Source organism: Lygodium microphyllum, chromosome 23 (assembly GCF_053477565.2).
Source record: "Lygodium microphyllum isolate KBCC chromosome 23, Lygodium_microphyllum_v1.1.10, whole genome shotgun sequence".
NCBI lineage: Eukaryota > Viridiplantae > Streptophyta > Polypodiopsida > Schizaeales > Lygodiaceae > Lygodium > Lygodium microphyllum.
The window spans coordinates 92,553,855-92,564,464 of record NC_141157.1 but is presented as its reverse complement, the minus strand read 5'-3'; positions in this window follow the sequence as shown (position 1 = coordinate 92,564,464).

Below are 10,610 nucleotides of genomic sequence, written 5' to 3'. Positions count from 1 at the left end.
AAGATTGAGTTCAAAGATCATTTTCATCTTTTATTTCTACTTGGTCCTATACTTGAGTCACGGGACACTTCCCATATGACTCTATGTGCTAATATCTCAAAGGATGGGTTGAAATTGTAGGATGTTGAGAGTATCCTCTTAACAAAACATGTAAAAAAAAAGAATATAGATACTTCCCACACATCACATGCATTGACTGTGAGAAGCTCGCATGATGGAAACAGCCGTGGTAGAGACTCTCAAAGGTCTTATTCTAGGACATATAGACAATCTTGTAGTAAGTTCTATGGTTGTAAGTCTGGTCTTACTTGTCATTATTGTGGAAAAATATGTTATATTTGGCCACAGTTCCATAAAATGTGCAAATACAAGCACAAGGAAAAGGGAAAGGATAAGTTGCAAGATAAAAATGATAATTGCAACATTCTTCCTAATAAGTCTAGTGTCAAGACATAGGAGATTAATGTGGTATAGCTTAATGTGTTTGATTATCTCATATTGGTAGCCTCTTCCTTGGATGCTTCACAATTGACTAATGGTTTGTGAGATAAAATCAATGTTGGCTTATAGATTCAAGGGCTTGCTTTCATGTGACCCCTCATAGAGAGTGGTTTTACTCCTATTGCAATATGACTAGATCTGCCCATTCAGATAATGACCTGGCATTGGAGGAAGTTCATATTGGTGATATCCAGTTTGGTTCAAGAAACATGTTCACTCTTTGTGATGTACATCATGTACTAGCTCTTATCAAGAGCCTTATCTCTATTGCCACCTTGGATAATGTAGGCTATGCTGTCTCTTTTGGTGACTGCTCATGGAAGATAACCCGTGGAAATCTTATTATTACACATGGTGCTAAGTCTAGTATCCTCTATCCCTTGCTTGTATTTAGGTCAATTGACCATGTTTTGGCTATGGGTATATTTCCACAGGTATCTCTTTGGCATCGTTGCCTTGGGCACATGTCTTTGAAAGGAATGAAAATGCTTACAATTTGCGGTATCTTTCGCCCCAAGATTATAATTTTTTTAAGTCTTACGATCATTATTTATATAGCAGGCAGACACATAGTATGCATAAGAAGTCTAGCATGAAGACCATGGATGAGCATTTGGCTCTTGTTCATTCAAATATATATGTTTCCATATCATGTTAGTCACTAGATGGTGCAAAGTACTTTGTCACCTTCATTGATGATTACTCATCTAAGGTCTAGGCTTAACCTATTAAGTAGAAATTAGAAGTCTTGTCTACCTTTCAATGTTGGCTTGCTCTTGTTGAGAACAAATTTGAATATAGGCTAAAATGCATAAGGTTTAATAATGGGAGTAATGGAAGTGAGTATGTCTCGAAAGCTTTTGTGTAGTTTTACGATGAGCAAGGTATTAAGCATTAGTTGATCACTCCTTACATGCCTCCCCAGAATGGTACCAAACGCATAAACATGATGATTTAGGAGAGAGTCCACACTATGTTTAGCCAGCTAGGCTTACCACAACACCTTTGGGCTGAGAGAATTACTACTTTCATACACTTGATGTATAGATCCCCTTACACTACTATTGATTGTTAGGTTGCAGAGGAGGTATGGATTGGAAAACCTCCATCATACACTCATTTATATATCTTTGGTTGTGGTGAGGCATTATGTCATGTTTCTAAGGATAAGCACAATAATTTGGATCCTAGTCTCATGAAATGCATATTTCTTGGTTATGGAGATGCAGGTGAGATGGGAAATTTTCAATGAGATCCATAGGCTCGCCGAGTTATCCATAGCCATGATGTATTTTTCCATGATAAAAAGATGCATAAGTTGCTTGATCAGGTAGTGGAGATACACATGGTGATCTTTTAGGAGGAGTAGGTAGTTGAGATGGTAAGCTCAATATTGGCAAACATTGATGATGGGTCACCTAGTTTAGATAGGTCCACACATCTACACTTAGCATGTTGGTATTCATTATGATCCTCATATGGCCATTGACTTATCACTTATTATATTTGGTTATCACACCTATCTACATCTAGTATAGTATAGTACTAGTCAATTAGTATAGTCAGTTATGCAGTATATGGTTTAGTAGGCCACTTTTCTTTATGTTATATCTTATCTACACTTTGTGTATATTATATTGTATGAGAAAAAAGAAGAAAAATCCAGCAAGAAAATATTTTTCCATCCATCTCTCTTCTCATGTTCTTGAATGAGCTTCCTCTTCTATGTATGGTATGTGTTTGGTATAGTAGCTCAAGCAAGTCCCCGCATCCCATGCGATTCATGACATGATATTAGAGAAATGCCTTGAGAGAGACTACTTCTGAAGGCTAAAGTGAATGACAGGAAGGAAGGATTTGAGCAAGCAAGTAATGGATAACCTCGCCCGTTCTTCTAGTCTTTTCTCTTGGATAGTGCCTATGAAGGCACTTGAAGCAAGGTAAAGCAAAAATCTAAGATTGTTGTGACATTTGGTGTGCAAGCAGAGTACTGTATATTCATAGATAATCCTTTATGACTTTTTCACTACTTTTTTAGTCATCTGAGGCCATTTTAGGCCCCATTTTAGACCCTCAAGGCTGTATACAACAATTTCAGTGTATATTGCGATTTTAATTTTATTGACCAAAAGTGGGTGTACATGTTATAAATTTCAAATTTGTAAGCTCTGAGCTATGTGTCAAGAAGCAGGCATAAGTTTTATCTATAAATAAGTTGCAAATTACATATACTATTGAGCAATCGATGCAAATGGCTACTTGGTGTATTGCTATGCACTTATTGTGAAAGGTTACAGAAGACTTACTTTTTATTTTGTATCAATTTTGTGATAATGGTAGACAATAGTGGAAACCCCATCATTGAGAAGCTGAATAAGAATAACTACCCATCATGGAAATTCCATGTGATGAACTTCCTCATTGGAAAATGCCTTGATGAGTTCATTTCAAGTGAAGAAAAGGAGCCATAGCTAAGTAACCCTATGATTGTTAATAAATTAAAGCCATGGAAAGAATAGAATGCAAATGACAAAAAGGTGATGTGTTAACTATCTATAGTCATTGACAACACTATGTTGGGGCATATCAAAAATGCAAAAACTTCACATACAGCTTGGACAATCTTTGAGAATATGTTTTTAGTAAATAAAAAGGTACAGAAGATTCAACTCAAGAAAGAGTTGAATACTTTAAAGAAAGGAAAGATGCTTATAAATGAGTATGTTTTGGAAGTGAGAACCATTGCAAATGCCTTGGCATTTATTGATGCAATGCCTGATGATGATTATTTGATTTCATCTACATTGCATGGTCTTAATAATGAGAAGGCCTAGAAATCCTTTGTCATTTATGTGTATGTGTAAAAGTTATTTTCAGTTTTTGATGAGTTAGTCTCTCTTATGATCACTAAAGAGATCAATATGTAGGGTGACTCATCTAAAAGAAGTAGTAAGTAGATCCAAGATTTTTTCTCAAGTTCAAGAAGGGGACGTAGAAGATTCTCTTCAAGAGACTATGGTATGGAACATGCTAGTGATAACCAACAAAATAGATTAAATCATGAGTTCGATGAAATGCAAGTTTCAAGAGGCCATGGAAACTTTAGAGGCAAGGGGAGCTTTAGAGAAAAAGGTGGATGGAAAAACAAAGGCTCTGGAATTCTAGTATTATTTGTCATTATTGTGGCAAAATAGGTCATATTGTAGCCCAGTCTTATGCTAAGAAGGATAATATTTGCAGTGGTAAATTGCAACAAGGAAACTATGCATTGTCTTCATCATGATGACAAAATGAAGACAAAATGAGAGTCTATTTGTTATGCAGCATATGATGAATGTTGTTATAGCAAAGGGGACACATGATGATGTATGGTGGTATGTTGATTCAGATGCATCTAAGCATATGATCAATCATGCTGAACGGTTTGGAGAGATGAAAGATTTACAAAACCTAGATTATGTGCAAATAGATGATGATTCATACCACCCATTTTCACACATTGGAAAGGTTTTCTTGTCCTTACATAATGGCCAGACAAAGATTTTATTAGATGTATTACATGTACCATCAATCACAAAATCTATTGGCCAAATTCTAGAGCAAGGGTTACAAGTTCAATTTAATGCAAAAGGTTGTTTTATAGAAGACTTTAATGACAAGTGCAAGTTGGTTGTTGTTGGGAGCTCACGCTCAACCACCAAGACCTCCAGATTGCTTATTGTTTCAAGTGGTTCAAGCAAAGCACTAATGGCTACCTCTTACATAGCCAACGTACTATCTCTCTCTACGAGTGTAGTGAGCTTACCTCCATGCTCGATCGAGTTGCCTCCTCTCTCGAGCACTCCAGTAGCTCCACGATCTAGGTGCAAGCTTCAAGCAAGCTCTATCCTCAATCTCCATGCTCCAAGCTCCATTTCTGCGAGCAAGACAAGAGAAGAGAAGAAGAGAGGAGAAGATGGAGAGCTTCTCCACCCACAATCCCTCACCCTCACACACTCACTCCCTCACACTCTCACACTCCCTCTCTCAAGCACAAGCTCAAGCAAGCAAGAACAAGAAGAAGAAGAAGAAGAAGAGGAGGAGGAGGAGGAGAGCTACTTTTGGCCACACACAAGAATGAGCTTCTCATTCACTTTTCAACTTTATATACAAAACCCTTAATCCCTTTTGGGCGGTCATCCCCTTATCCCCTTTTTTACATGACCACGGTCATGGCCTAGGTCATTTTTCCCCTATCTTCCTAGCTTCCTTTCTACGCCCATCTACCTTTACAATTTGCACGGGTGAGAGCCCACTGACGCTCTTAAAATAAATCATGGTATGCCTTGTGTTCTTTTACAAAAGTATTGGCTTGTGCTTTTTATTGTGTGCCTCTTTCCTTGATTTAGGAATTTTTCACACTTTTTGTGTTTCTAGATTTTTCTTAGTGCGCCTTCATCTTCCGTTCCACTTTTTCCTTGGCCTTGTCTTCTACTTTAGATTTTCTACCTTGTTCATTTGAGGGTTAACATTATCCCCCTCCTAGACGAGTACTAGTCCCATGGCACTCACCGTCGTAGGAAGTAGGCTTTGGCATGCACTGAAGACATGGGTGGAAGAGCCATCTGTGGTTTGCCTTGGAGGAGTTTTGGTGGTGGTGTGGATGAAGGTCATTGGGGGTACATTGTTGGCCTGGTTGGTTGGTGGTAGGGTTGTCGGAGTTGGTGATAGGGTTGTTCTTTGTTGGGAATTACACTGATGGCTGGCATTCGAGTTGGTTTTTGGGGATTCTGCACATAACGATTCTTTGGTGGGCATGCATGATGATAAAGGACAAGAGCTCAAAGTTGAGTGTTGATGAAGAGTTGATGATATTTTCGTTGGAGTCTTCAATACCTGCAATTGAAAACCTCTCATATGGTCTCTCCCCAAGGGTTAGTGCTAGTCTTCGTATCATGCACAAGACATAGTTTGATTAGTTTGGGAGACAGGTTGAACTCTAAGCAAGCTAAGAGTATTGTCCTACACTTGAGGACCAAAACTGTGTATAGATTGTGGTGCAGATATTATGTGAGTTCACGTGCATACTTAGATCGTACGTAGTTAGGAGATTGTTGGTCTAGTTCCTCGTAGCAATGTTTGGATGAAGCAAGGGTTTAATGGGGTGGAACAAACTATCCATGTTGAGGAGAAGTACACTCGAAGGCTTCTTGAGACATCATTTTTTATTTGGACAACATGATATAGCGTAATTGAGCTCTATTAGAATATCAAGCTCTCGTTACTCTTCAGTCAGTCTATCTTTATGTGTGTGACTCACATTAGCTGGATATAGCTATACACATGTGTGACATTCAATAAGTCGATGTAGTCATTGACTTAACCACAGTTAGTCTTGGTTAGTCATACCTATGTGTGTAAGTCTCTTTCAGTGAGTATGATGGAAGAATAATGGAAGAAGAACAACAATGAGCTTAGACTCATCTTCCACTCCACTCTGTCTTTCTCTCTCTCTTCCAACATGGTATCAAAGCTTGAACGCTTGAAGCCAGAAGGCTTGGAAATGGCCATTTGACATCAAGACATCAAATCTAAAGAAAACGTCATCAAAGGAGACTGTGCATGCAGCCCATTTTTTTGCAAAAGCTATATCTTGCTACAGAAATGGTTTTTGGAGAAATAACCCACTATTCCTAACCATTTTGACGTGATCTACAACTTTGCATAATAATAATTTTTTAAATTCTTCATAGATTTTGAGATATTCAACACAGACATGTGCAGACTAATTGTTTACTACACTAAATAGCAGGTGATTCCAAGGCACTGGTGACTTTCATCCTAACAATGTATATGCCCTTATTATCATGCATTTGAGCATGATATTGGAGTATTTAATTCTCAGTTTTGGAGCTTATTTGTAGACTAGAAATAGTGAAGTGGTTGATGTCCTGAATTTGAAAACAATCTACCTACAGGGTTGAAGTATCTATGATGCTTATTTGCTAGTGACAAATGCTTGGATCATACCACTTGAGTGGTAGATGCTTTTTGGGATATTGTGAGCGTTGAAAGTCCAAAGCTTGGACTGATTTTTTGCTAGTTATACCATGGTATTGATTGGTTATTGTCTGCATGAAGGATACCTATCATCTTCACTTGACATACATGCAATATATTCTGACCGGTTGGACATGTATCAACTCCTACATAGAGTGGCCTAAATGATATATTTTGGGGCTGTTTTGAGGTCTGAATACTCTTATTTCAATAGAGAAAATACTGTCGGTTATAACAGTGGACTGGCTATATTTGGTACTACTACTTGCATACATTACAAACATTGATACTTGTATGGACATAGTTTGTTGCTGGGATGTTTTGCCACTACCATAGAATGTATTGAACTGATTTGAGCTTAATTTATGCTCAGTTGACTGTGTTTTTTAAATTGTTGGAATACATTTTATAGCAAGCAGTTTGTCAAGAAAACTATCTTGAATTGCAAGAAAATGTCCTGAATAGCAAGAAATTGGTCCTGAACTGTAGGAAAAGGAGTCAAATACTTACAAGTTGTATACATCACTAAATACCTAAGCTACAACTATGGCAAAAGCTCAAGGCATTGACCATATCACTCAAATTATGGGTAAAAAGTTGGACAACAAAAATTTTACTTTATGGAAGTTCCGTATGAAGAATTTTTTGGTTGGCAGAGGTTATTGGGACTTATGTACAGGTGATGAGGCTGAACCTGAAATGCATGAAAGGAATTCAGAAAAGAGCTCATAAGCTATGTACTGAGAGAGCATGCAAGGTGTTACATTGGTTTTTCTTATGTATATCAAATGATATGGTTATACAGATTACTAGATACAGTTCCCCAAAGGATGCATGGGACATGCTCATGAAGAATTATGAAAATGTAACACATGCAAGAAAGATTCAACTAAAACAACAATTCAATAACATGTCTAGGAATGGCAGAAGTATTCAGGCTTACACTACAGAGATCAAGAACATAGTGGATCAGCTTGCCACCATTGGATCTTCAGTGTGTCTGAGGATGATATGATTGCAGTGACATTGAATGGACTTGGCAAAGAGTATAAAGCATTTGATACGTCTATTTCTATGAGAGCTGAAACCCCTAATTGGATGAGCTGATTGCTTTGCTATTGCATGAGAAAGTTAAGCTTGGATTGAATACAAGTTCTAGTGCATCTCAGGGTAGAGACACTATTTTGTACTCTAGCCACAGCATAGTAGAGGTGACAAAGGCTGTGGTTCATTTCGAGGTTGTGGTGACACTCGAAACACCTATGTACTGTTGAGATATCGAGCTCCACTCGTGATATGCCAGGGTGACTGTTGTGCATTTATGTCACCGACTTGTTAGCTGTAGATGCGGTTGGTTCACCGCCCATGAATAATAGCTAGATGACAGCTATCCTTATCTACTCTAGTTCGTGGCTCAGTTAGTATACCACCTTAGTTAGTTGAGTTTGGTTTGAGACCCATATATAGGGTTCTTCTATTTCTATGTACTTGAGTTCTTTTGGCTTACACAACTAAGAAGAGGAAAACTGTTTTCAGCCTCCACCTGTGTGTGTATTCCCCCATTGTGCAAGCAAGAAAGCTACAAATGAGACTCATTCCTTCTCTCCCACAATCTTGACATGGTATCAGAGCCTTGTTCGTGGTAAGGAGCTCAAGAAAGCAAGCCAAGTTCGTGGTGTTCTAGTAAGAGGACCAGTGTTGCTTTCATTTTTTTGTTTTGGGAGCAAGTCTCTACAGGTAGCACAGCCGGAAAGTGCAAGAGTGCATTGTCTCAGATTGAGACGCCCTTCGCGGTGTAGCAAGGGGGAAGTATATGCTGCTCTATTTTTTTTAATTTGAGGCCATTTCGGGGCCTGTTTTGGAGGTGAAAGTTTTATGCACGCACTCAGGAAAATGCCCTGTTTTATGCTGTGCGACCACTATTCTACAGGTCAGTGAAAAGTTACTATAGAAATTGCATCGTATGCTTGTGCGCAGAGACATTGGGAGTTTCATAGTCATCCTTGTTGCCTGTTGATGCAAAATCGTCACTAGGAAGTGACTGTGTGGTCAAATACCACTTTCATCAGTTTTGCAGATTTGCCCTTATGAGGCTGAAATTGTGTTCTTTGTAGTGACAGAATTTTTTGCAGTGTTCTATAATGGCGTCTGATTCTCTTTCACAGATTGTCACTGAAAAGCTTGACAAGAACAACTTCCAAGCATGGAAGTTCAGAATGAAGAATTTCCTTATGGGAAAAGGATATTGGGAATTCGTTGCAGGAAATGAAGAAGAACCAGTTCTTCCTGATGTTCCCAATCAACAGCAAATGCAGGCATTTAAAGCATGACATGAGAGAGCCAGAAAAGTTATGTACTGGCTGTCTATCAGCATTTTAGACTCTATGATTGTGCATGTTCAAGATGCAAGTACGCCAAAGGAGGCATGGGATACTTTGTCAAAAATGTATAGCACAAATACGCAAGCCAGGAAAATGCAGCTCAAGCAAGAGTTGCACAATGTGCAAAGAGAAAGTATGAGCATCAATGACTATCACATGAAGGTGAAGAAGATTGCAGATGCACTTGCTTCCATTGGGTCGCCAATGGAAGATGATGATTTAGTTTCTGTGACCTTGAATGATCTAGGAAAGGATTATGCGCAGTTTCGAACATCCATTTCCATCCATGAAAGATTTCCTGATTTTGAGGAGTTGCTTGCTCTTCTAATTTCTGAGGAGCAGAGAAATGGTGGTGCATCTTCTTCAGGAGGAACTTCAAAAGAAGCTGTCTTCTACTCAAATGCTGGAAGAGGTAGAGGCAGAGGTAGAGGAGGCCGATCTGGAGGCCGTGGTAGAAATCAAAATATGCAGCAAACTCAAGAAAACCAGTCCTATGGAGGAGGACGTGGTAACAATAGAGGTAGGGGGAGCCAAAGAGGTCGTGGTGGATGGCAAAGAGGCCAAAATGCAAACAGTAATGTTGAATGCTACTACTGTGGTAAAATGGGTCATATGGCTAAAGACTGCTATAAAAAGCAAAATGACATCATGAATGGAAAATTGCAACAAGAGAATTATGCATCTTCTAGTAGACAGGGTGATGACAGAAATGAGCATTTGTTTATGGTGCAACACATGACCAATTCTGTGACAAGTGTAGAACAAAGCAACGATGTGTGGTATGTTGACTCAGGTGCATCAAACCACATGACAGGTCATGCAGAATGGATGCAGGATGCAAGGAAAATAGAAAAACCAGGATTTGTGGAGACTGGTGATGATATTGCATATCCTATTGTGCAGATTGGAAAAATTCCTTTGTCTATATAGGATGGGAAAAAGAAATGCTTGTCCGATGAATTTCATGTCCCAAATATCACCAAGAACCTGGTTTCTGTTGGTCAAATGGTTGAGCAGATCTTGTAGGTCAGATTTAATTCTCATGGATGCTTTGTTGAGGATATGAAAAATAAAGGTCGCTTGATAGCAAAAGGAAAGAAGAAGGGCAGAATGTTTACGTTAGAAGCAGACATGCCTGAATTGAGTGCAACAATGTTTGCACATGGAACCAGTGTAGTTGCAGATATTGATATTTGGCATAAACGCATTGGTCATGTTAATGTACAGCGATTTAAATCAATGCAGGCCCAAAATATTGCTGCAGGATTGCCGAAATTCAAGGTTACAGAAATGCATAAGGTATGTGAAGCCTGTCAATTTGGAAAACAGGCAAGGAAACCATTTCCTAGACATGTTCAAGAGAGTAAGAAGCCATTGGAATTAATCCACTCTGATGTGTGGACTACTAAAGCTACATCTCTTGGAGGCTGTCATTATTTTGTCACTTTTATTGATGACTATAGCAGAAAAGTTTGGGTGTATTTTATGAAAAAGAAAAAAGAAGTTTTTGGGCATTTCAAAACTCTTAAAGCTATGGTTGAAAAAGAAACAGGCCTGCAAATAAAATGCCTAAGGTCAGATGGAGGGGGAGAGTACCTCTCAAATGAGTTTGCAAGGTTCTTTTGCAGTAGCATGGCATAAAGCAGCAATATTCATGTAGTCATACCCCACAGCAAAATGGAATTGTAG